This window comes from Mus musculus, chromosome 1, assembly GCF_000001635.26.
Source record: "Mus musculus strain C57BL/6J chromosome 1, GRCm38.p6 C57BL/6J".
Lineage (NCBI taxonomy): Eukaryota > Metazoa > Chordata > Mammalia > Rodentia > Muridae > Mus > Mus musculus.
This window is the reverse complement of record NC_000067.6, coordinates 51,234,700-51,258,028: the sequence shown is the minus strand read 5'-3', so window position 1 is coordinate 51,258,028 and position 23,329 is coordinate 51,234,700. Positions and strand designations below refer to the sequence as shown.

Below are 23,329 nucleotides of genomic sequence, written 5' to 3'. Positions count from 1 at the left end.
TTGTCATAAGCCTGGAATGGAGTTTATTTTTCTATTTCATCTCTATTATATTCCAAATCTAGACAACATGTTCACATCTCAAAGTTCATCTGTTACTCCTGAGGCTCAATGGAGAAAAATCACATTTTAGAATGAACACAGAAATGCTAAGATTATCAAGCTCCTTCTGTATATATTTAATTCTTTTCTTCTACATTCCAGTGGGTCACTAGCTGCTGACCTCGTTCTGGATAACACACATGCCTAGGTAGAGACTGGGATGGGTGAGTGACAGGTACTTGGAGCTTAGGGAGTGCTGTGAGATTCAGACAGATCAGTGAAAGAAGTGAGGAATACATTTATAGAAGGAATGCATTTCCAAGTATTCCAGAGTGAATAGTTTGGACAATTTCCCTGCAACATGGAGAATGAGTGGAGCCATTATGGTGACTTCACTGCTGGTTGGCGAATCTCATGGAAAGGGATAAGGCTGGATATTTGATACACCCGAGAAAACAGTTGTTCCATGGAGCGGGAAGAGAAAGGCACAGCAGAGCTGGGGTAAAGAACATGGATTCCCCTTCCGCTCGACTCGAGACTCGAGCCCCGGGCTACCTTGACAGCAGAGTCTTGCCCAACACCCGCAAGGGCCCACACGGGACTCCCCACGGGACCCTAAGACCTCTGATGAGTGGACCACAGTGCCTGCCCCAATCCAATCGCGCGGAACTCGAGACTGCGGTACATAGGGAAGCAGGCTACCCGGGCCTGATCTGGGGCACAAGTCCCTTCCCCTCGACTCGAGACTCGAGCCCCGGGCTACCTTGCCAGCAGAGTCTTGCCCAACACCCGCAAGGGTCCACACGGGACTCCCCACGGGACCCTAAGACCTCTGGTGAGTGGACCACAGTGCCTGCCCCAATCCAATCGCGCGGAACTTGAGACTGCGGTACATAGGGAAGCAGGCTACCCGGGCCTGATCTGGGGCACAAGTCCCTTCCGCTCGACTCGAGACTCGAGCCCCGGGCTACCTTGCCAGCAGAGTCTTGCCCAACACCCGCAAGGGTCCACACGGGACTCCCCACGGGACCCTAAGACCTCTGGTGAGTGGATCACAGTGCCTGCCCCAATCCAATCGCGCGGAACTTGAGACTGCGGTACATAGGGAAGCAGGCTACCCGGGCCTGATCTGGGGCACAAGTCCCTTCCACTCGACTCGAGACTCGAGCCCCGGGCTACCTTGCCAGCAGAGTCTTGCCCAAACATAAAAAAAGAGATGCCCATGATCATACAAGAAGCATACAGAACTCCAAATAGACTGGACCAGAAAAGAAATTCCTCCCGACACATAATAATCAGAACAACAAATGCACTAAATAAAGATAGAATATTAAAAGCAGTAAGGGAGAAAGGTCAAGTAACATATAAAGGAAGGCCTATCAGAATTACACCAGACTTTTCACCAGAGACTATGAAAGCCAGAAGAGCCTGGACAGATGTTATACAGACACTAAGAGAACACAAATGCCAGCCCAGGCTACTATACCCGGCCAAACTCTCAATTACCATAGATGGAGAAACCAAAGTATTCCACGACAAAACCAAGTTCACACAATATCTTTCCACGAATCCAGCCCTTCAAAGGATAATAACAGAAAAGAAGCAATACAAGGACGGAAATCACGCCCTAGAACAACCAAGAAAGTAATCATTCAACAAACCAAAAAGAAGACAGCCACAAGAACAGGATGCCAACTCTAACAACAAAAATAAAAGGGAGCAACAATTACTTTTCCTTAATATCTCTTAATATCAATGGACTCAATTCCCCAATAAAAAGACATAGACTAACAGACTGGCTACACAAACAGGACCCAACATTCTGCTGCTTACAGGAAACCCATCTCAGGGAAAAAGACAGACACTACCTCAGAGTGAAAGGCTGGAAAACAATTTTCCAAGCAAATGGACTGAAGAAACAAGCTGGAGTAGCCATTTTAATATCGGATAAAATCGACTTCCAACCCAAAGTTATCAAAAAAGACAAGGAGGGACACTTCATACTCATCAAAGGTAAAATCCTCCAAGAGGAACTCTCAATTCTGAATATCTACGCACCAAATGCAAGGGCAGCCACATTCATTAGAGACACTTTAGTAAAGCTCAAAGCATAAATTGCACCTCACACAATAATAGTGGGAGACTTCAACACACCACTTTCTTCAAAGGACAGATCGTGGAAACAGAAACTAAACAGGGACACAGTGAAACTAACAGAAGTTATGAAACAAATGGACCTGACAGATATCTACAGAACATTTTATCCTAAAACAAAAGGATATACCTTCTTCTCAGCACCTCACGGGACCTTCTCCAAAATTGACCATATAATTGGTCACAAAACAGGCCTCAATAGATACAAAAATATTGAAATTGTCCCATGTATCCTATCAGACCACCATGGCCTAAGACTGATCTTCAATAACAACATAAATAATGGAAAGCCAACATTCACGTGGAAACTGAATAACACTCTTCTCAATGATACCTTGGTCAAGGAAGGAATAAAGAAAGAAATTAAAGACTTTTTAGAGTTTAATGAAAATGAAGCCACAACGTACCCAAACCTATGGGACACAATGAAAGCATTTCTAAGAGGGAAACTCATAGCGCTGAGTGCCTCCAAGAAGAAACGGGAGACAGCACATACTAGCAGCTTGACAACACATCTAAAAGCCCTAGAAAAAAAGGAAGCAAATTCACCCAAGAGGAGTAGACGGCAGGAAATAATCAAACTCAGGGGTGAAATCAACCAAGTGGAAACAAGAAGAACTATTCAAAGAATTAACCAAACGAGGAGTTGGTTCTTTGAGAAAATCAACAAGATAGATAAACCCTTAGCTAGACTCACTAAAGGGCACAGGGACAAAATCCTAATTAACAAAATCAGAAATGAAAAGGGAGACATAACAACAGATCCTGAAGAAATCCAAAACACCATCAGATCCTTCTACAAAAGGCTATACTCAACAAAACTGGAAAACCTGGACGAAATGGACAAATTTCTGGACAGATACCAGGTACCAAAGTTGAATCAGGATCAAGTTGACCATCTAAACAGTCCCATATCACCTAAAGAAATAGAAGCAGTTATTAATAGTCTCCCAACCAAAAAAAGCCCAGGACCAGATGGGTTTAGTGCAGAGTTCTATCAGACCTTCAAAGAAGATCTAATTCCAATTCTGCACAAACTATTTCACAAAATAGAAGTAGAAGGTACTCTACCCAACTCATTTTATGAAGCCACTATTACTCTGATACCTAAACCACAGAAAGATCCAACAAAGATAGAGAACTTCAGACCAATTTCTCTTATGAATATCGATGCAAAAATCCTCAATAAAATTCTCGCTAACCGAATCCAAGAACACATTAAAGCAATCATCCATCCTGACCAAGTAGGTTTTATTCCAGGGATGCAGGGATGGTTTAATATACGAAAATCCATCAATGTAATCCATTATATAAACAAACTCAAAGACAAAAACCACATGATCATCTCGTTAGATGCAGAAAAAGCATTTGACAAGATCCAACACCCATTCATGATAAAAGTTTTGGAAAGATCAGGAATTCAAGGCCCATACCTAAACATGATAAAAGCAATCTACAGCAAACCAGTAGCCAACATCAAAGTAAATGGAGAGAAGCTGGAAGCAATCCCACTAAAATCAGGGACTAGACAAGGCTGCCCACTTTCTCCCTACCTTTTCAACATAGTACTTGAAGTATTAGCCAGAGCAATTCGACAACAAAAGGAGATCAAGGGGATACAAATTGGAAAAGAGGAAGTCAAAATATCACTTTTTGCAGATGATATGATAGTATATATAAGTGACCCTAAAAATTCTACCAGAGAACTCCTAAACCTGATAAACAGCTTCGGTGAAGTAGCTGGATATAAAATAAACTCAAACAAGTCAATGGCCTTTCTCTATACAAAGAATAAACAGGCTGAGAAAGAAATTAGGGAAACAACACCCTTCTCAATAGTCACAAATAATATAAAATATCTTGGCGTGACTCTAACTAAGGAGGTGAAAGATCTGTATGATAAAAACTTCAAATCTCTGAAGAAAGAAATTAAAGAAGATCTCAGAAGATGGAAAGATCTCCCATGCTCATGGATTGGCAGGATCAACATTGTAAAAATGGCTATCTTGCCAAAAGCAATCTACAGATTCAATGCAATCCCCATCAAAATTCCAACTCAATTCTTCAACGAATTGGAAGGAGCAATTTGCAAATTTGTCTGGAATAACAAAAAACCTAGGATAGCAAAAAGTCTTCTCAAGGATAAAAGAACTTCTGGCGGAATCACCATGCCAGACCTAAAGCTTTACTACAGAGCAATTGTGATAAAAACTGCATGGTACTGGTATAGAGACAGACAAGTAGACCAATGGAATAGAATTGAAGATCCAGAAATGAACCCACACACCTATGGTCACTTGATCTTCGACAAGGGAGCTAAAACCATCCAGTGGAAGAAAGACAGCATTTTCAACAATTGGTGCTGGCACAACTGGTTGTTATCGTGTAGAAGAATGCGAATCGATCCATACTTATCTCCTTGTACTAAGGTCAAATCTAAGTGGATCAAGGAACTTCACATAAAACCAGAGACACTGAAACTTATAGAGGAGAAAGTGGGGAAAAGCCTTGAAGATATGGGCACAGGGGAAAAATTCCTGAACAGAACAGCAATGGCTTGTGCTGTAAGATCGAGAATCGACAAATGGGACCTAATGAAACTCCAAAGTTTCTGCAAGGCAAAAGACACCGTCAATAAGACAAAAAGACCACCAACAGATTGGGAAAGGATCTTTACCTATCCTAAATCAGATAGGGGACTAATATCCAACATATATAAAGAACTCAAGAAGGTGGACTTCAGAAAATCAAATAACCCCATTAAAAAATGGGGCTCAGAACTGAACAAAGAATTCTCACCTGAGGAATACCGAATGGCAGAGAAGCACTTGAAAAAATGTTCAACATCCTTAATCATCAGGGAAATGCAAATCAAAACAACCCTGAGATTCCACCTCACACCAGTCAGAATGGCTAAGATCAAAAATTCAGGTGACAGCAGATGCTGGCGAGGATGTGGAGAAAGAGGAACACTCCTCCATTGTTGGTGGGAGTGCAGGCTTGTACAACCACTCTGGAAATCAGTCTGGCGGTTCCTCAGAAAACTGGACATAGTACTACCGGAGGATCCAGCAATACCTCTCCTGGGCATATATCCAGAAGATGCCCCAACAGGTAAGAAGGACACATGCTCCACTATGTTCATAGCAGCCTTATTTATAATAGCCAGAAGCTGGAAAGAACCTAGATGCCCCTCAACAGAGGAATGGATACAGAAAATGTGGTACATCTACACAATGGAGTACTACTCAGCTATTTAAAAGAATGAATTTATGAAATTCCTAGCCAAATGGATGGACCTGGAGGGCATCATCCTGAGTGAGGTAACACATTCACAAAGAAACTCACACAATATGTATTCACTGATAAGTGGATATTAGCCCCAAACCTAGGATACCCAAGATATAAGATATAATTTGCTAAACACATGAAACTCAAGGAGAATGAAGACTGAAGTGTGGACACTATGCCCCTCCTTAGATTTGGGAACAAAACACCCATGGAAGGAGTTACAGAGACGGAGTTTGGAGCTGAGATGAAAGGATGGACCATGTAGAGACTGCCATAGCCAGGGATCCACCCCATAATCAGCATCCAAACGCTGACACCATTGCATACACTAGCAAGATTTTATTGAAAGGACCCAGATGTAGCTGTCTCTTGTGAGACTATGCCGGGGCCCAGCAAACACAGAAGTGGATGCTCACAGTCAGCTAATGGATGGATCATAGGGCTCCCAATGGAGGAGCTAGAGAAAGTAGCCAAGGAGCTAAAGGGATCTGCAACCCTATAGGTGGAACAACATTATGAGCTAACCAGTACCCCGGAGCTCTTGACTCTAGCTGCATATATATCAAAAGATGGCCTAGTCGGCCATCACTGGAAAGAGAGGCCCATTGGACTTGCAAACTTTATATGCCCCAGTACAGGGGAATACCAGGGCCAAAAAGGGGGAGTGGGTGGGCAGGAGAGTGGGGGTGGGTGGATATGGGGGACTTTCGGTATAGCATTGGAAATGTAAATGAGTTAAATACCTAATAAAAAATGGAAAAAAAAAAAAAAGAACATGGATTCTAGATCCTAGTAGTTGAAGTTCTGTCCTGGTTATGGCAAACAGTTGAAACCTGTGTAAATCACTTGACCTCCACATTTAGAAATTGATTATTCATTTCTAAAATGAATAATCTTTATATCAATGAGCTGTTAGGATTAATGAACTAATATTTGCGGTGTACTTAGCACATATATACATATATTCTAGAATTATTATTTTATTAGAATATATATATATATATATGTAAAACCATGATATGAACATTTGTTAAATTTAATGAACTTCACATTTTAGGAAAGATAGGAAGGCAGAAGAGAGAGAAAGAGCCAAGTACATCCCAGAGACCTAACCAGGCCCGAAATGAAGGATTCTTGGCTGGTAAAAGAACAAAAAAAATGTCTTCAGATGCCTCTGCCAGCCTCAGTCAAAGTTTGCATCTCCTTCGCAGGATGACATCCTCTGCGAAGAGGCTGCTTGTGTATGCAGAACGGATGAGCCTCCTCTGCTGGGCCTGGGTTGGTATCTTCTTGTTTATTCATGTATTTTTATGCCAGTTTCAGTTATTTCTGAAAGTGAGTGACTATAGTCTGTTACTTTAAAGGGATTACTGACAGAAATTGTTTTTAGTGATAACTCTTGGTAGACATGAAAGCATGTTTAAAAATCAAATTTGGAAATGTCCTCAAAACTGCTTCTTTAGAGACAAAAGAGCATCCTGCAAGATGTCTAGTTAAATAAAATAATGGATATGAAAGGCTTTGCCAAACACTAGTGCCCTATGGAAGTGGAAGGCACAAACATCATGTATTTTGTGTTTTAATAAAATCTTGCAATAAAATTATTATTTTTGCAGAATTCACACTTAAATATGGACCGCATGACAACACTGTGAAGTCAGCATTGATGTATGGCTGTTCCCACAGTGAGTTGATTAATGTGGGACCTTGAACCCAGACGGCCTGTGTAATTTGATAGGGTTTTGTTTGTTTATTTGTTTGGTTTTTCTTCCTTTGCTCTTTATTGCTCAGAGAGTTAAAGGCTACTTATCAGATGAGACTAATAGAAACTATTTGGAAGTTCACTGTTTGAGTCAATGAACTTCAGGTAGATTGAACTTGCCAAGATTGTAACATGTTGACTTGATAATACATAGTAGCTGTGAGCAGTCTAACTTTCAGATGTATAGTAGCATGTGTACTGAATGATAGGGGCTGCATTGGAAACCAGCAACTGGAGCAGATGGAATGTGCACCCAAGTCACTCTGCTTCGTGATTCATTCATTAAACAACGTATGTGACTCATACATGGGCGGATCTGAATGTTAGCTTTTCTAGAGGTGCTGATTTATCCGTATAGCACAGTTACTATCACCCTTTTCATGTTTTAAAGGACACTAAGGCAGAAGGAAATGGTGCAACCTGTCCAAGGCCACACAGCTAGTATATGCACGCAGACTCATACAGTCTGGGGGAGCAGCCCAGGCCTTCTGACAATTATGTTATCTTCCATCTTTTCAGTGATTTTTATCCTTTAGTAATGTGTCACAGTTGAACCAGTCAAATCCAAAGTGCTCCCTGACAGCCTAGAACTAGAGCAACTTTAAGGTTTCAAAGGAAGCAGAGGAACTTCTGTGTTCAGTTGATGCTTTGTGATGTCACCAATTCAATCCTGCATTCCGAAATTCTTCCCTCTGGTTCTTTATTCCAGACAGCATTCTTTCCTCATGAAATACATCCCTTTTCTCATTATATCTTCCCATAAAACTTTCATCAATTTGAAAATTGTAAAATGCATTTCTTTTTATGCAGACCTATAATTTATGTATGCCTAAATGACAATTGGGCAATATATCCTTCTGCATACCCAAATACCATTCCCAACTCTGCAATTGAAACTAAATCGATGATCTGGAAATTGGCATAGGTTTTAAAGAAACAGCATCTCCTCGATCGTTGACTTTAGATGATGTTTGTCTGGAAAGCAAACTGGTCCGTTCAGCAAATTCTGCTTCAAAGAGATTTCAGATAGAGCTACCAGTCTCGCCTGTCTGAATCCAGGCTTGCCATGGACAAGATGGCATGTGATCTCCCTGTATGCATAGATAAAGCCAGAGCCCCCGCCTTTTAAGATCTCACCCTCACACACCCAGACACGCTGCACTTGACGATATAAAGGTGTTGTCTTTGCTTTACACCTACATGTCAGAGCACATCTGATTTTTCCTGATTTGCTCCAGGTGATGTGGATGGGGGTTCAGGAAATGATCTAAATCAGTCTATCTTTAGAGACTTCTTTGAAATGACAGGATCTGCATCAAAATGTAGAGGATCATTTTCTAGTCTAAGCCTCGTTTCCTGAATTTCCGTAGCTCTCACTCTACCAAGAAACTGGTAAGATAGCATTTTATTTTTCTTCCTTTAGAAAGCCACAGAGCTAAATTGTTTCCAGAACAACTTGACTCCTACTTACTGGGTTACTAAATGATTTAATTGTTAACCTTCAGAAGGAATAAGAAAGGAAATGACCCCATTTCAGTGAGACACATAACTTACACATTAAGAATAAGATGTACAGCACAATTCATAACTCAAGAATAGACACTGTCTTTGGGCACAGTGATGCCTGGACATCCACTGACTTCAAAATGTTTGAGATCACTAGGGAAGCAAGGCTCTTGAACAAATACCAAATATATAGGAATCTTCTCAGAAGCAAGGAAAAACAGGAGTGATCACATATTTAAGACTGGGATTGATGTCCTACAATGCAACATGGAGGTAGAAGACATAGCATGGACTTTTACCCAGAAACATGTTAAGGATATAAAATTTTAGGGCATTCCATCAACTCTTAAAGCATAATTTTAAGGAAACCTTTAGCAAGATCATCAGGTAATGTCTACATATATGAAAGGAGAAATAATGCTGGTCCTAACCTGGAAGCTTCAGTCTTAGTGGCCAGCTGTCATATGCTAGAAGATGTTATGTAGGATCCTAGAGGAGAAAAGTCAAAATCGACCATACCCTGTTGTGGAGCTTTCATATGTAATGGCTGGCTTGGCAAGACATGCCCTCTTGTGTGGTGATATGAACATCATGGGAGTAACCAACCATTTTTTGGTGAGATTTAAGCTTTCCCTCTCAGGTTAAAATCCCTAACAAAACTAGAAACTTTTGCTTGACAGATCGTAGGCCCTCCAGGAGAACCTACTACTCTTATTCTGTCAAACAGACACATATTAAACTGACTCCAAATGACTTATTGTTCTATGCATAGTTGAATGCCTCTCCCAACCATTACCCGAGGAGCTTCTATTTGCAGGAAATGGTAATTAACACACAACTAGCAAAGGTTCAGAGACTCAGAGACCAGGGTATTAGCAGCCCTAAAAGGAACATATATGCTGTACCCCTTAGGCCCCAGGCTCAGAGATCATTGTGGAAGAAAGGGCAGAATGAAACAATGGTTTTTGAATACTGCAGGGCATGTACACATATGACCTCACAGTGGTTGTAACAGCATGCACAAGATGTGTAGAAGCTCAAACCAGTCAAAATTACAGCATGGAGAGGTAGGGGGTGGACACAAAGTCCTGCCGCTAGGTGAGGAACTGTTAGTAATTGACAGCTGCTGGGAGGGAGAAAGTCAGTTTTCTTTAAGAGTGTACTCCCTGGTAGGTTGACCATGTTTCAGTGGAAAGCCATATATCCAAGAAAAACAATATAGATGTATATATAGGTCAGCATAATTTGAAATTCATGCATTAAAAAAAAAGACACAACATTGGGTTGGTTGGTAAGTGGGGAGGGGGTGTGAATCTGGGAGGAGTAGAGAGAGGAAATAAATAGGATCAAGACACGGTGTATGAAACTCTCAAAGAACTAATTAAAAAAAGAGTTTGAGAAGTACTATTTTAAAATATTTTAAAAGTGCTATTGAATAATTGCTGTTTTCCAAAAACCGTTGTCACTTACCAAGAGTCACGGTCATTCTTAATTTGCAATGGGGCTATCATCCCATAGTGAGAAAATGCTCACATTTATTGCTCTGGGAAGATAATGGCTGACATAGAATCATTTTTCCTGGAGGAGCAAAAGCAGCCATAGGGGGAGGAAGAGCGGCTCATCACTCTCAGTGACAACAAATGCCAGCTTGACCTGCGTTGTTATTTCTGACATATCACCTGCTTTCTCGTCACATTATGCTGGTAGATTTTTTTTCTTCTTCCTCTTTTTTTTTTTTTTTTTTCCTTTCAGATTTTATTTTTGGGCCAGACAAGGCAACTGACCTAGAGGTTGCTGCAGGCATTTGAAAATATCATCTTCCTTGTCTTTTCCGTGAGACCGAGCTGTCTACTGCAGGAATCTTACCTGGGTGATTTTAAGAGTTTTTCAATCATGAGGATGTTGAAATACCAGGCCCATCAAACAGCCATGTCTCTCTTGACATGGTAACTTGTGTGAATAATCAAATAAAGCTGTGGAAGGAAATGTGTGTGTAGGGCTATACATCAGAAGTATGCCCTGAAGGGTGAAAGAAGGGGTGAAGGTGAGGAAAGCTGTAACCCCATTCACAAGAAAGAATATGGAGCAGGAGTCTTTAGCCATCACTACTGATGAGTAGGAAAGATCCTCCAGTCATTCCACACTCCCGTGTCTTTGACTACACATCTCCCTGCCTAGTGTCCTGGAGAAGGTTTATGTTGAGTTTATGAGGCAAGAAATCACGATATGGCTATCACATGTAAACAGAGTCTTCTTCCAACAATTTATAAGAGAAGCAGAGGGATGTAACAGACTTTTTCAATTGAGGATTATTTGTTTGTGAATGGAGAGAACTAGAGTCCTAAAGTCCTAGGCAAGAAAGCCATTAAGGCTGTTAGTCAAGTTAGTTGCACCATCACAATTTATTACCTGCCATTCATGAGAAAGATGATGGTATGACTAGAAGAGTTACCAGAGAGAATTTGTTGCTTTCCAGTGGCACAGTGTCCAAGTTCTCTGTGTCTCTAGCAAAGAATCAAGCAAGACACAGAGTTATAGTGACAACTTACAGATTTATTAAGCACGAGAGGAAAGCATTTTATACATTCTATAGAATGGCAGAGGTTCAAGACCCCCTTGTTTCTTAGTCCTATACCTTCTTCATAAAAGGGAGAAGTGTTGCCTAAAATGGATTGGACCTTTGACTGTTCCAGGACATGGATTCCTTGCTAGGGGGTATTTGAATTGATCTGGACAGTTCATGTGACTCTCTTTCTTGGTTGATGTGTTCCACAGTTAGCTCTCTTGGTAGCCTATCTTCTTTCTCAGAACTTCTGTGTTACCTGAGCTGACATGTTGGGATCTAATTAACTGAAAACCATATAATCTAAAAATTTTTTTCAAACAAAAAGGGAAATATTTTTCAACTCATAATGGGAATAAGCTCCTTATCAGAGGTCTTTCAACTTTTCTTACCCCCGTGAACAAATCTCATCCATGCCTTTCACTGAATGTTCTGCATGCTTCTGTGATCTACTTGGTCTCTTGCATTCCACCCTCAGCACTTCCTCTCTGTTCTCCATACAGTAGCTGCAGTGCTCATCCCAAGATATAGCTCGGCCATTTCTCTCCTAAACCTTCTAATGTTTTCTCATCTTCAAGTTCTACCTTTAGCAGCCATGCCCTGAAGATGTGACTTGCACCTATCCTCCGAGCCCATTACTAATATTTATCTCTTGATTCCATTTTTGCCAGGCCATCCACATGTCTTACCTTAACCACACTTACATCTCAGTTCTAGGGTCTCTGTCTGAACTATAACTCTGTAAGATAATTTAATCTATCCTTCACCTGCTTTAAATGTCTTTGTAAAAGGTGCCTTATCAAACAATTGTCCCTAGCTACATTCTAAAGCCTTTGTGCACGGATGTTACATTCGTTCAAACTAACTGACACATCATTTTTCATTCTTTTCCGTTTAAATCTCCTCCAGCTAGAGCATAACTCTGTGCAAGCTGAGCTCTTGTTGGCTTGTTTGTTTTGCTCTTGCCCCGGTGCCTTAGAAATTGCCAGAAGTATACTAAGAGCCTTCCTAGGTTGATGTTTGTGGGTAAATGATTTCCAATGCTTATTCACATGTCTGTCCTTTGCCTGCTTTCTCACTCAACTTGGCTCACAAGCAAGTTCCGGCGACCTTCCTGGTTTTGTTTGGCTCCTTCCTCAGGCTGGTGTGCCTTTGTTGTTTATGAGGACTTTACAGTCAAGTCTTTCCTTTCCCTAAGACTCTCATTCTCTAGGAAGCTTTGCATTGTTCTGCTTTCAAAGCTGAATGTGCCTCTTGACTTTCATTGCATTGCTTGTGTGTCTCATGTTTCTGTCTTATCACATAAATTATTTGGTGATTCCCTTCATGACTGGGAACGATCCAAGTTGTGATCCTGACTGATTTATCTTCATCCCTGAGAACCCAATGATACTCACACTGCTTTCCATGTAGGAAGTACTTCACTCATATTTCATTCACAAAGAATGACTGTTTTACTGTGGCAGTGTTGCTTTGGTGGGATGATACCTAGTGAGAAATAGCTCTTATAATCTGAAATTTCTATTTTCCAAATTTGCTCTTCATAATTCTTGATCTAGTGTTTCATGCACAGTGAAGGGTGCATAGGCAAAAAAAAGCTCTTGGTTGGGATTCTGTTGGTTTAATACATGCTAAAAGAGGCATACCTAAAGAAGTCACCTAAGAAGACTATCCATTGTTTTGCCAAATATCCACATTGTTTTATTCCACATCAAGTTGGTAAACGAGAGGAAGTTATAGTTATAGGAAATTTGTTCAACATCTTTTGCAGCCCTAGAAAACACTCTCTACCTTTCTGTTAAAATGCAATTCTGCTATCTAGTGGGAGAAAGGGGATGGGGGGGTGGGGGTGGGGCTAACTGCGTTCAGAAGGATGCCTGGTTAATAGCTTGATTTTTCTCACCATAGATTTCTAACTCCAAGCTGTCAAGACCGCCTTGGAAGCTCCCAGAATACGTGTGTGCAGACACTGGCCTAATTGGGAAGTTTGGCTGTGGTGACATTGGGCTCATTAGGTTTCTCTTATCAGTGGTAGAAGCTGTGAGATTTCAGCCAAGCAGAGAGTTTAGATTCTAAATGAGAAATATAGATTAGCATTTCCTATAATGAAATAATGCACATCAGTGTTACCTTTCTAGTGACAAAAGCAGGAGCTTGAATGCATTGTAGGGCTCCTTGTTTAATCAATAAATAAAGGAGAGACACACAAGATTTATTTCTTCTGAGGCAACAAACACCATCATTTTTCTTAATTATCTTTATGTTTGCCTTTCTGACTTTCGGATTCTTTCCAAGTAAAGAGCCCTCTACATTAAGACAAGACACATACCCCCCTCCACACACACACACAATATGGGTGAAAGCATGCCCCCTTTCTATTAGTGTATGTGTGTGCATGTTTCTCTCTTTCTTTTTTTTTAAATACATACTTTTTAAAAAACTGTAATACCTACAGTTCTTAATAAAAACCTAATAAGGTCAGAGATTTTGCAAGGTTGTCCAGGCTACCTTAGAGGCCAGAGGTTCCAGCTGAGAAGGAGAAATATCAAGGCAGCTGTAGCAGTGAAAACAAATAGTTTGAACTTTGGATCCACAGATGGTTGTGCCTGCCAACTGTTATGAGCCAATGAATATCTAGCCTATCATTTGTCATATTTATTGCAGTACATAATGCTGTAATTTCTCATGGCATGGCTATTTATCTTGCTGTGTTCTCTGCACAGCTAAAATCTCGGCCATGTTGGAGCACATGTATAGCTTTCGGGACTCATCTTTAAATAGCATCCATGCGAATTGGCACAGGTCTTCCCCTCCCAGGGCTGGGTTCAGGAATGCTTCAAAAGTAGCTAGTGGGAAGCTCTGACAACCATGGAAATGGTGATCAGAGTCTTGTTCCTACCTGCTTAGCTGAGGGGTTGAAAGCATCTGAGATTCTCTGCTGAAGTTTCTCCCTTTTTAGTTGTAGTAAAGTGACATCCTAGAGTAGAAGCTTTGAGAGTGAAAACTGTCCTACCAAGAGGCCCTCCGGAGCCTGGTGAGATTCTTCCAAGTTTACAGAAAAGAAACTGAATCAGGGAAGAAGAAACTTGAGAGTGGGAGGAAGAGGCATACTGCTGAGTTGCTGGTTTCTGACAGTGTTCATGGGAACATTGGGATATGGCAAGGAGCAGCAGGAACACCTGTCTTTACTGGCATCTCCATGACTGGTGGTGGTGAGTCAGTGAACAGAGGCCACATGACGCCGAACAACAGAAGGTGTGACTCATGGGTGGGCTGAGAGGATACTGGTGATCACCTGGCATATCTCAGCACCCATGCTGACTGAGTCACTGGGTCCAAATGAGGCTTGGACTTAGGGCCTATTTCAGTATACTTCACAGCTTCCTTGAATGGCAGATTAAAAAAAAAAAACCCACAATTGCTGCCCATTCATACTGGATAATCTGCACCTACTTCCTTGTATGTGAAAACTCACATTTTTTTTAACTTGCTCTATGAATTGCAGGAAAAGAGCTCTTAGCTACTGAGGTCCATAGAATATGAGCCCCACAAATCTCTTTGCTGCAAGGCAGTCAGAGAGCATACAATGCACAGCAGAAGAAAGAAAAGACTCTAATGCAATTTGCATTATTTCTAATGTTAGTGTTAAACATCTGAACGCTAAGATTCTAAATCAACCTCTGGCCTAATCAACTGAGTCTGTGGAAAGGTACAGCAGCAGCCCTCCTTTATTTCTGAGCAACTTTCCTTCCTATGTTGTCTTCATCCTGGACCATGCATAAGCAAGAATGCAAGGAGACTTGGGGGTGTAATTCTGACAGCAGCATTCCGAATTGTAAAGAAGAAAAGTGTGGTATCTCTCACAGCTTGATGCTAAGAAAGGCCAAGCACTTAGACTGTCTGAAGTTGAAAAGGCAGCACTCAGAGCAAAAGATCTGGTACTAGTGTGAAAGATTTGTAGAAAGCTTCGTAAGGAAGTCAGAGAGGCGAAGACTCAAAAAGAACGAAGAGACTTTTGAAAAATACTAAAGGACATAAGGACTTTAATGCTATTGTCAATGCTTGGGGCTTGGAGTGACAATCTAAGGTCAGTGGATAGCAATAAAGAAGCCACTATTATGAGTCCTCTTTTGCATCTGTCTCCTAGATTAAGCTTTTAAGAGTTTGAAGGATGGAAGAACTAGAAGTCTAGATACGTAAAAAGACCATCAAAGAAACTGTTCAGATTTTCAGTTCTAGTTGGTGTCTAGTTCCCAAGGAGATAGGAATCACAGGGGTAAGAGAGAATAGGAAGTGTTCAAGTGGCTTCAAACTGAGTAAGTGTTTCCCATTTTCCAGTAGGGGGTTGTGATTTAGCAAATGATTTGGGAACATTTAACTAGGAAGAAAATCTGGAAATAAGCACCAAAGTTAAGACAAAACTATCTGAGTAGTGAAGAGAAACTGAATTTTGTCAAATGTGTGGTGAGAACAACAAGAACTATAGCATCACACTCACAGCTTCATCAGAGGTCTGTATGCATAAAGGATGGAAGTCCTTAAGATACAGCAACACTTGAGTTGTTGATTTAAGCCTTGGAGACTGATCGGAGGTGAGATTACACCTTTCTCAAAATCCCTCTAAGGAGGTATGCTCCTGCCTCTCAAAACCAGCCATCTCTAGAGGAGCCTTCCTAAGATATGACCATCCGTTCTTTGTCCTTCCTCCCTTCTGTCATCTCTCACAGCTTAAATATGAGCTGCTGAGCTCAGAGGAAGGGCTATGTGAGTGGGAAAGCAACTTGGGAGGCTTATGACTCTTTGTTAGAGTTAGGCAGAGAGAAGAAATGAGCATTTGCTTCCTGGCAGTGATGCACAAGTGGACATCTCAGATTCTTCTTCTTCTCCCACTGGAAATGCAGCAGCCAGGACGCTCCCCTCCAGTGCTCCCCTACTCCCTGCCCAGACTTCATCCATCCTCTTCAGGGCTTTCTGTGAATTTTATTTCAGGCCTACGACACAGCATATTTTATCAGAGTCACAGGCATTTTTGTTTTTTTGACTACTTTAAATAAATAGCAAACTCTTTTAAATCACTGAAATGTGACAAGGAAGGAAACTTTAGCTGAAACTCAAGCAGAGCATTAGGTTTAATTGTGTTCTGTTGATACTAGCATAAATAATCTGAAGGTGCCCTCCAGCTGGCTGCTTTTCTCATAGCAGCCCCCTCCCCCATGCAGTGTGGTTGCAAGACACTGACTGCAAAGGGGTGCAGCTTCTAGCAGAAGCCTTGCCACTAATTAGCAGTGTGACTTTGGACAAATCTCTTTCCATCTTGGCGCTGTTTCCCCATCAGTGGACTAAATGGGTTGACCTATGTTATCTCCTAGGTCCTTTCCAACTTTAGAATTTTAAAAAGCCCATGATTTCAAGCCAAAAACTGTATTATGGGATGAGCTGACAGCATGTATAAGTGCAAGTTGATTAGGGAAATGGCATAGGATTTATTTTTTAAATTGCTTTCACAATAATGAATCATGGAGTAATGCTATAGAGAAGGAGCTACATTTAATGTAAGTGTTCGAGGAAGCATGGCATATTTTAAACAATGGTTGAAAATAACCTTTCATTCTTTGCCCTTCTATTTATCCTAATGGATGGCATAAAATGGATACTCAGACAGAATAGTGGCTTTTGTTCAATTTGAAGTCACCCCGTCTTGTTGTGCACTGCTGCTCTCCATGGTAGCTGATATTGTCGGATGCAGCACAACGCAGAAGGAAGAGTTAGAAATGTGACTCGGTGTCAGAAACAATACCTACCTTTTACAGATGGGCTATCATTTAAAGGTTGGTATTTAGAACCATCCTTAGATAATTCAATCTCTTCCTGTCTCTGCTAGGGAGGATGTCAACCCGAGTTAATTTTTTTTTTGCTTATCAGATATGATGGGACAAGATGACATTAAAATGCTTGAAAGCAATAATTCTGAATGCATATTTTAAAAGTCAAGCAAATCTTTAAGGTATTGCTTGAATTAACTTCCTGAAACCATAGGGCCCAAAGATAAAATGATAATGGTCACAGACTGTAGTCCAGAATAAAGCCAGATCTTTCCATTTGTAACATATGTCTTCTTCCACTTTTGACTGTAGCAGATCTTATGGAGAAAGAACTGTTTTATTTCTTTCCTATGTTGACACTGGATAATTACTATATGGGTGACACATTTTTCAGCTATATTCTATAGTCCAGCACTGCAAATTCCAGTGACTACTGAAAAATTGGAGGGGCCCGCTGACTATCCTGTGGCTGCTCTCTCTCCTACTTAGATTGTACAATTTCCTGATTGGCACATAGGTGATTGGCAAGTCAGGGAATGTGGCTTCTCACTTTGTTCTGGGATCCCCTCTCTCTCAGCCTCTCTCTCTCTCTCTCTCTCTCTCTCTCTCTCTCTCCTCCCTCCTCCTTCTCTCTCCTTCTCCCCACCCCCTCTCTCTGTATGCATCTGGATACCAAAGTCAAGTATTGGGTGTCTTGCTTATCTATCTTAGGTTTTGAGACAGGTTCTTTCACCGAAACAGTCTCTCACCGATTAGTTAAATTGGCTGGCCAAGAAGCTCCAGAGGGAGTCTGCCTGCAACCTCCCCAGCACTGTATACCTACTTGATGATGCCCAGTAATGAGTGTGCTGATAATCTGAACTCAAATGACCATGCTTGCATGGCAAGCACTGTAGGTTCTGAACCTTTCCCAAACCCAGCTCATCACTGGGCTCTTTAGGTTGTATCAACAGTGTTCCGGGTTCCTTCATCCACAGGAAGTTGTATGAAGTAGCCTTTGAAAGCTCTCTCTTCATCTGGAAGTCCTCTGTCTTTATAGGATACAGATACTTAGAAGGAGATAATAGAAATGTATAAATGCCAACCTGAGTCCTGTTTGGAAGGCATTTTATTCTTTCAGGATTATTTTTTCTGGAAAGTTCTTCATCCCCTCAAGCAAATAAACTTCTGTCTAGTTTTTCTTACTAGTCTGCTTGACATGTCCAGACAAAGTTTTCTAAAATGTAGTGACAACATATGTTCAAGTTGAGGTTCCTGGAAATGTTTATTCAACAAATATTTCTGAGCATATTGTGTGTAGGATATACATTCTTTCTTTTTTATTCATTTCTTCTTTAAGAAATATTTTTTCTCTCTCTCTCTGAAAGACTGATTTGAATTGGAGGAGTGACATTTAGGACTCCTTTTTTCAGAGATCACAAAACTACTTTCAAATAAAACAAAAGTAGCAGAGGAAGAATGTGGTTTCTCAAGCCCATGAGATTATATATTTGGAAGGCTCTTATGAAGCAACTTTGATTTAAGCAAATGCTTAGACATCTTTGTGGAGGAATTAAAACATCTAGGAAAATACAGAAGTATCTAAACTCAAGACACAGTCAGTGACAGATAAATTATAGTCTTTCTTCTTAATGGTTCTGCAGATTTATACTTGTACAGTGGACATATGCTCTGAATATTTTAGAATTATCTTGTCTTTTTATTGATATGTATCTTAGGATTCTTACTATGACTTATTTTTCAAAATATTTTGCTACAAAATTACTGTATTGTACTTTGCATGATGAGCTGGACATTTAATATTTATTCCTGAATGCATATTTCTACTGAAGTTACTCGCATTTTTTAAAACAGAGCTTTTTACTTGTGGTTCTTGTATATTTATGTGATTAAACTACAATGCTCATTTAGAAACGGCTAAGTCACTGATGTTTTTTATGTAATTGTTCACATAAAATTCTCAATTTCAATAAAACATCTATTATTTTTTCCCCTGTAATATATGGTACTACTTAATACAAATAGAAAAATATTGTCCTTCTTATCTAGAAAATATATTACTGACAAAGATATGTAGGGATGTAGCTAAAAGATCAATATCTGATCAATAGTTCACTGCACACAAAGTGGGAAATACTATAGTTACTATTGACAGAATCTCATGTGGTTTGTAGTTGCATCTTGAAGTTGAGGTTTACATGTACAAAATCAGTATATATGGACTCAAGTAATCAATAGAGAGAGAGAGAGAGAGGGAGGGAGAGAGAGAGAGAGTCAGAGTCAGAGTCTAACTGATACATATTACATATGGGCATGTAGCACCTTGTCTTTCATCAGATCAGACCTTTAGGGTGTTCTGCTTCTGACTGTATGGGCATTGTGGTAAACCAGAAGCGTGTGTCTCTTGTTGCTTTTCTCTGAGGGTTATACTTTTTTCTCTCTGAGGCTTACATTTGGTGCTTTGACCTCTGGAGATTAACCTGTTGTTTCTCAGCACCTCCAGCCCAGTGAAGCTGTGTTGCCTTGTATTGACTTTCAAAAGTTCACAATCTTAGCATTTCACTCTGAGGGCAGGCATCACTGTACAATCCTGCAACATGACACTCACCTGAGGCTACAGAAGTGAAAGTTTCTCTTTCAACCAGGAAGGTATCTTGCAGAAGGCATCTTCCACATTCAGTAACCTCTTTTGGTAAAATAATAACATGTAAATAGCACAAAATATCTCAGAAAATGAGTTTTAGTTGCTCAATCTTTGTGAAGAGACTATAAGGTATTACTAGTTTTAATTTTATGAACAAGAATCCTGAAGGCAAGAGAGAAGTTAGAAACCTCATCTAAGCTCATGTGCTGTGGAAATGGTAGAAGAGAATTTTGTTCTTCTAGAATTTGGCTTCAGAGTCTATGTTTATTGCAACCACAGCATTAGCCCTATTTTTATTTTGGGGTACACTGCTACCTTAACAAACATAGCCACACAAGGATAGTTGACCAAGACCAAGGGAAGGGTCCCTGTCTAGTCTATAACACGGAAGCCCTGAAGGGGAAAGAATCTCGAACAGAGGCTCCAACACGTTAGCTGAAAACAGGTTGAGGTTGTCCCTGATGCTGTTCTGAGACAGTGTCCATTTTTTTTTCTGTTTTCATGGTATCCAATGGTGTTCCATCTCCAGCTTTTTCCCATATTCTATAAGCTTCCCTACATCCTCTTTTGGATCAGAAGAGTAACAATTATTATTTTGCTTTGCTGAACTCTAATCAATTGTTAAAACAGGTTAAATGGCATATTGCAGGATAGTGAGGTCACCATAAAGGTTATGCAAAGTACGGTGACCATTTGACTCTTAGAAAAACGCCATTTAAAATGATTCTAGTATGTTCAAGTTTATTGTCTTGCCATATTTAGCTTTATTTATTTACTCATTTAGGAACCTTTTTTTCATTGGTTGTCAAAAAATATTATATTTTGGTTCTAAGGAGATGGAAGAATGTGATAATGCCCCATAGCAGTGGAATCTCTGTTTTGATTTAGTTATCTCAAATGTTTTCTTCTATGAAGAAAAAAAATGAGGATCAAATAAGGAGCTAAGTAAGAGAAGGGCAACTGAATTCAATTCTCAAGTGTTTAGTTCATCAACAACAAAACTAATCTATTAATTATCCTCCCTTCTGACTTTATCTAGGCAGAACCTTGCTCTCTTTCTCTCGAATACACACATATTTCAACGAGAGTGAAAACCTGAAGGTTATGAAATGTTAACTTAAAAGTTATCTTGTTTGTTTGGAAACCAAGGAAGAAATGTAGGAGCTACCCTCTATGTTAAGTCCAGGAACACTTAGCTCTGATATGGTTTAATGATGAATACAGAATTCTTTTTGTGTTAAGTGTATTTATTAGTGACCTTAAATCCATTTGTGCCTAAAACTTATCATTAAAGAGTTATTGCATAATATCAATTAATCCGTTCAAATATATATCAGTCGCTCATTAAACATAGTGAAGACCTGCTGTATGTCAGCTGCTATCATGGTTCACAGCACTATGTTAACAAAGAACTAATTATATATTCTCTCCAGGGAATTAGGAATGGGTGAGTTTTCCAGGGAAGCAATTGTCAGGATGTACTCAGCAGTGAAAGAACTGATTGGAGTGGCAGTGTTTGTTAAATTATCTCCCATTCTGCATAGTTCCTGATGCATAGAAAATAGTTGGTGTATATCTGAGTGATTATTACCATTACTGATCCACCCCTTTATCAGTTCTATAGAGTTTACAGGTCTGTCTCTCTGACCCTTTGTGCAGTAAATACGCTTTTTTTTTTTATTTTTCATTTTTAAGATAAGGTATTTGAGTTGCTGCTTTCCTATTTGACTTCAGAAGAAAACAAGCCACAATCTGGACAGGGAATCAACGAATTGGACCGTTGAAGTAGCACACAGGTTTTAGTAAAAGTCAACCATAGAATGTGGCAATTGTAGAACCCCATTTCTTAAATGGCTTGGATGGGATCATTTTGTTTTTTCCTCAGGGAAGATCAATTATCCAGATGTCAGATTTCTGACACTCACTCTCTTCAGGATCCCTCTCTTCTGACTTTCTCATTTCTTTTTCTTTTACTGTTGCATTTGAAAAGAGTGTGTCAAATCCTGTTCCACATACCAGGCTTAATGTACAACAAGGTCAGTTGAACTCTTTCTGCTTTCTGGAGCTATGTTAAATGTCATCACAATAGTATTAGTTATTCTGTTATATTGTTCCCACCCTTTTTAGAAATGTCTCTCTGTATCTTATCTTTCATTTTCATTTTTAAATTATGAAAGTGTTCTAAAATATTTGTTTCTTGGCACAAATCTTTTATAAAAACATACTCTTTCAGTTGTATCATGCTATCTTGGTTTTCTTGCCAAAATTTTTCAAAGGACTTGGAGCATGGTTTATTTTGTGTGATCTTATTTTTGATAGAAGGCAGGTCGAATTTGACCTGTTACTTGAGTTAAAATTAACAAGGTGTGTTCTTTTTTGGTCTACATACCGTTTATCTAACAATTTCTTCTGCTTTTCTGTTTTCTGACAAAAATAGATGCTGTGGATTTATGTTGATACGTTGATTAATTGGCAGATGAGGAGGGATGGAGAGAAAATTTTCACACTTTAAGAACTTGTTAAAGTAGTATCTTGTTAAGAATTTAGACTTTATGGTTATCAGTGATTTCCAGCATTATGGTTATCTGTGATCATCAGTGATCTCCAGCATCATGGTTATCTGTGATCATCAGTGATCTCCAGCATCATGTTTATCTGTGGTCATCACTGATCTCCAGCATCATGGTGATCACAGATATGTGATCATCAGTGATCTCCAGCATCATGTTTCTCTGTAGTCATTACTGATCTCCAGCATCATGGTTATCTGTGATCATCACTGATCTCCAGCATCATGTTGATTGTTCCTTCTTGTCATGGATGAGATTATTGTTTCATATGATGAGGAACTGTTTACATTTAATTTCCACGACGTCTGCTTCTGTCCTTTGTCCATTTCCTTGTACTAGTGGTTGTAAATTATTTGTCAATTTAAAGATGCTATGTATAATAATATACTTTTCTATGTTAAATGGATTGTCAAGTTTGTCTTTTGTTTTACTTGTATTTTTATTTGCCAGTGTCTTTCTTTTTCAAATCTCCTAAAAATAATATGTCCCTAATTCTGGAGCTGGGGAATATTTTGAAAGAACTTGAAACACAGTTTATAAAGAAATCATAATTTTTGGTGATCTAGTCATTTGACTGACTTAAAATTGGTCTTGATATAACATTAAAAATTATTACTAAAATTATCTTTCAGATGGTAACCCCCAGAAATAAGAATATGGTGCATAGTTTCATGATTGATGCATTTATTTTATCTCATGCTAATGGATAGTCCAAAAACCGAAAAAATAAAAGTATATCAAGTCTTTTTTTACTTTATTTTTTCTTTTTTTATTGGATATTTTCTTTATTTACATTTCAAATATTTTCCCATTTCCAGGTCCCCCCTTCAGAATCCCCCTATTCCATTCTCCCTCCCCCCGCCTATATGAGGGTGTTCCCCCACCCACCTACTTCCATCTTCCCAACCTAGCACTCTGTTGCACTGGGGCATTGAACACCCTCAGGCCTGAGGGTCTCTCCTCCCACTGATGTCCAAC

At 39.8% G+C, this 23,329-nt stretch overlaps 1 long non-coding RNA gene across 1 annotated transcript in view; it reads left to right on the top strand.

Annotated features, from left to right (window-relative positions):
* Window positions 1–23,329, top strand: part of 9330175M20Rik (RIKEN cDNA 9330175M20 gene) — a 115,394-nt gene that overhangs the window by 75,751 nt on the left and 16,314 nt on the right. The window contains exon 4 of the long non-coding RNA NR_045151.2: window positions 6,542–6,762. This is a non-coding gene — a long non-coding RNA (RIKEN cDNA 9330175M20 gene). The remainder of the gene's footprint in view (window positions 1–6,541; window positions 6,763–23,329) is intronic.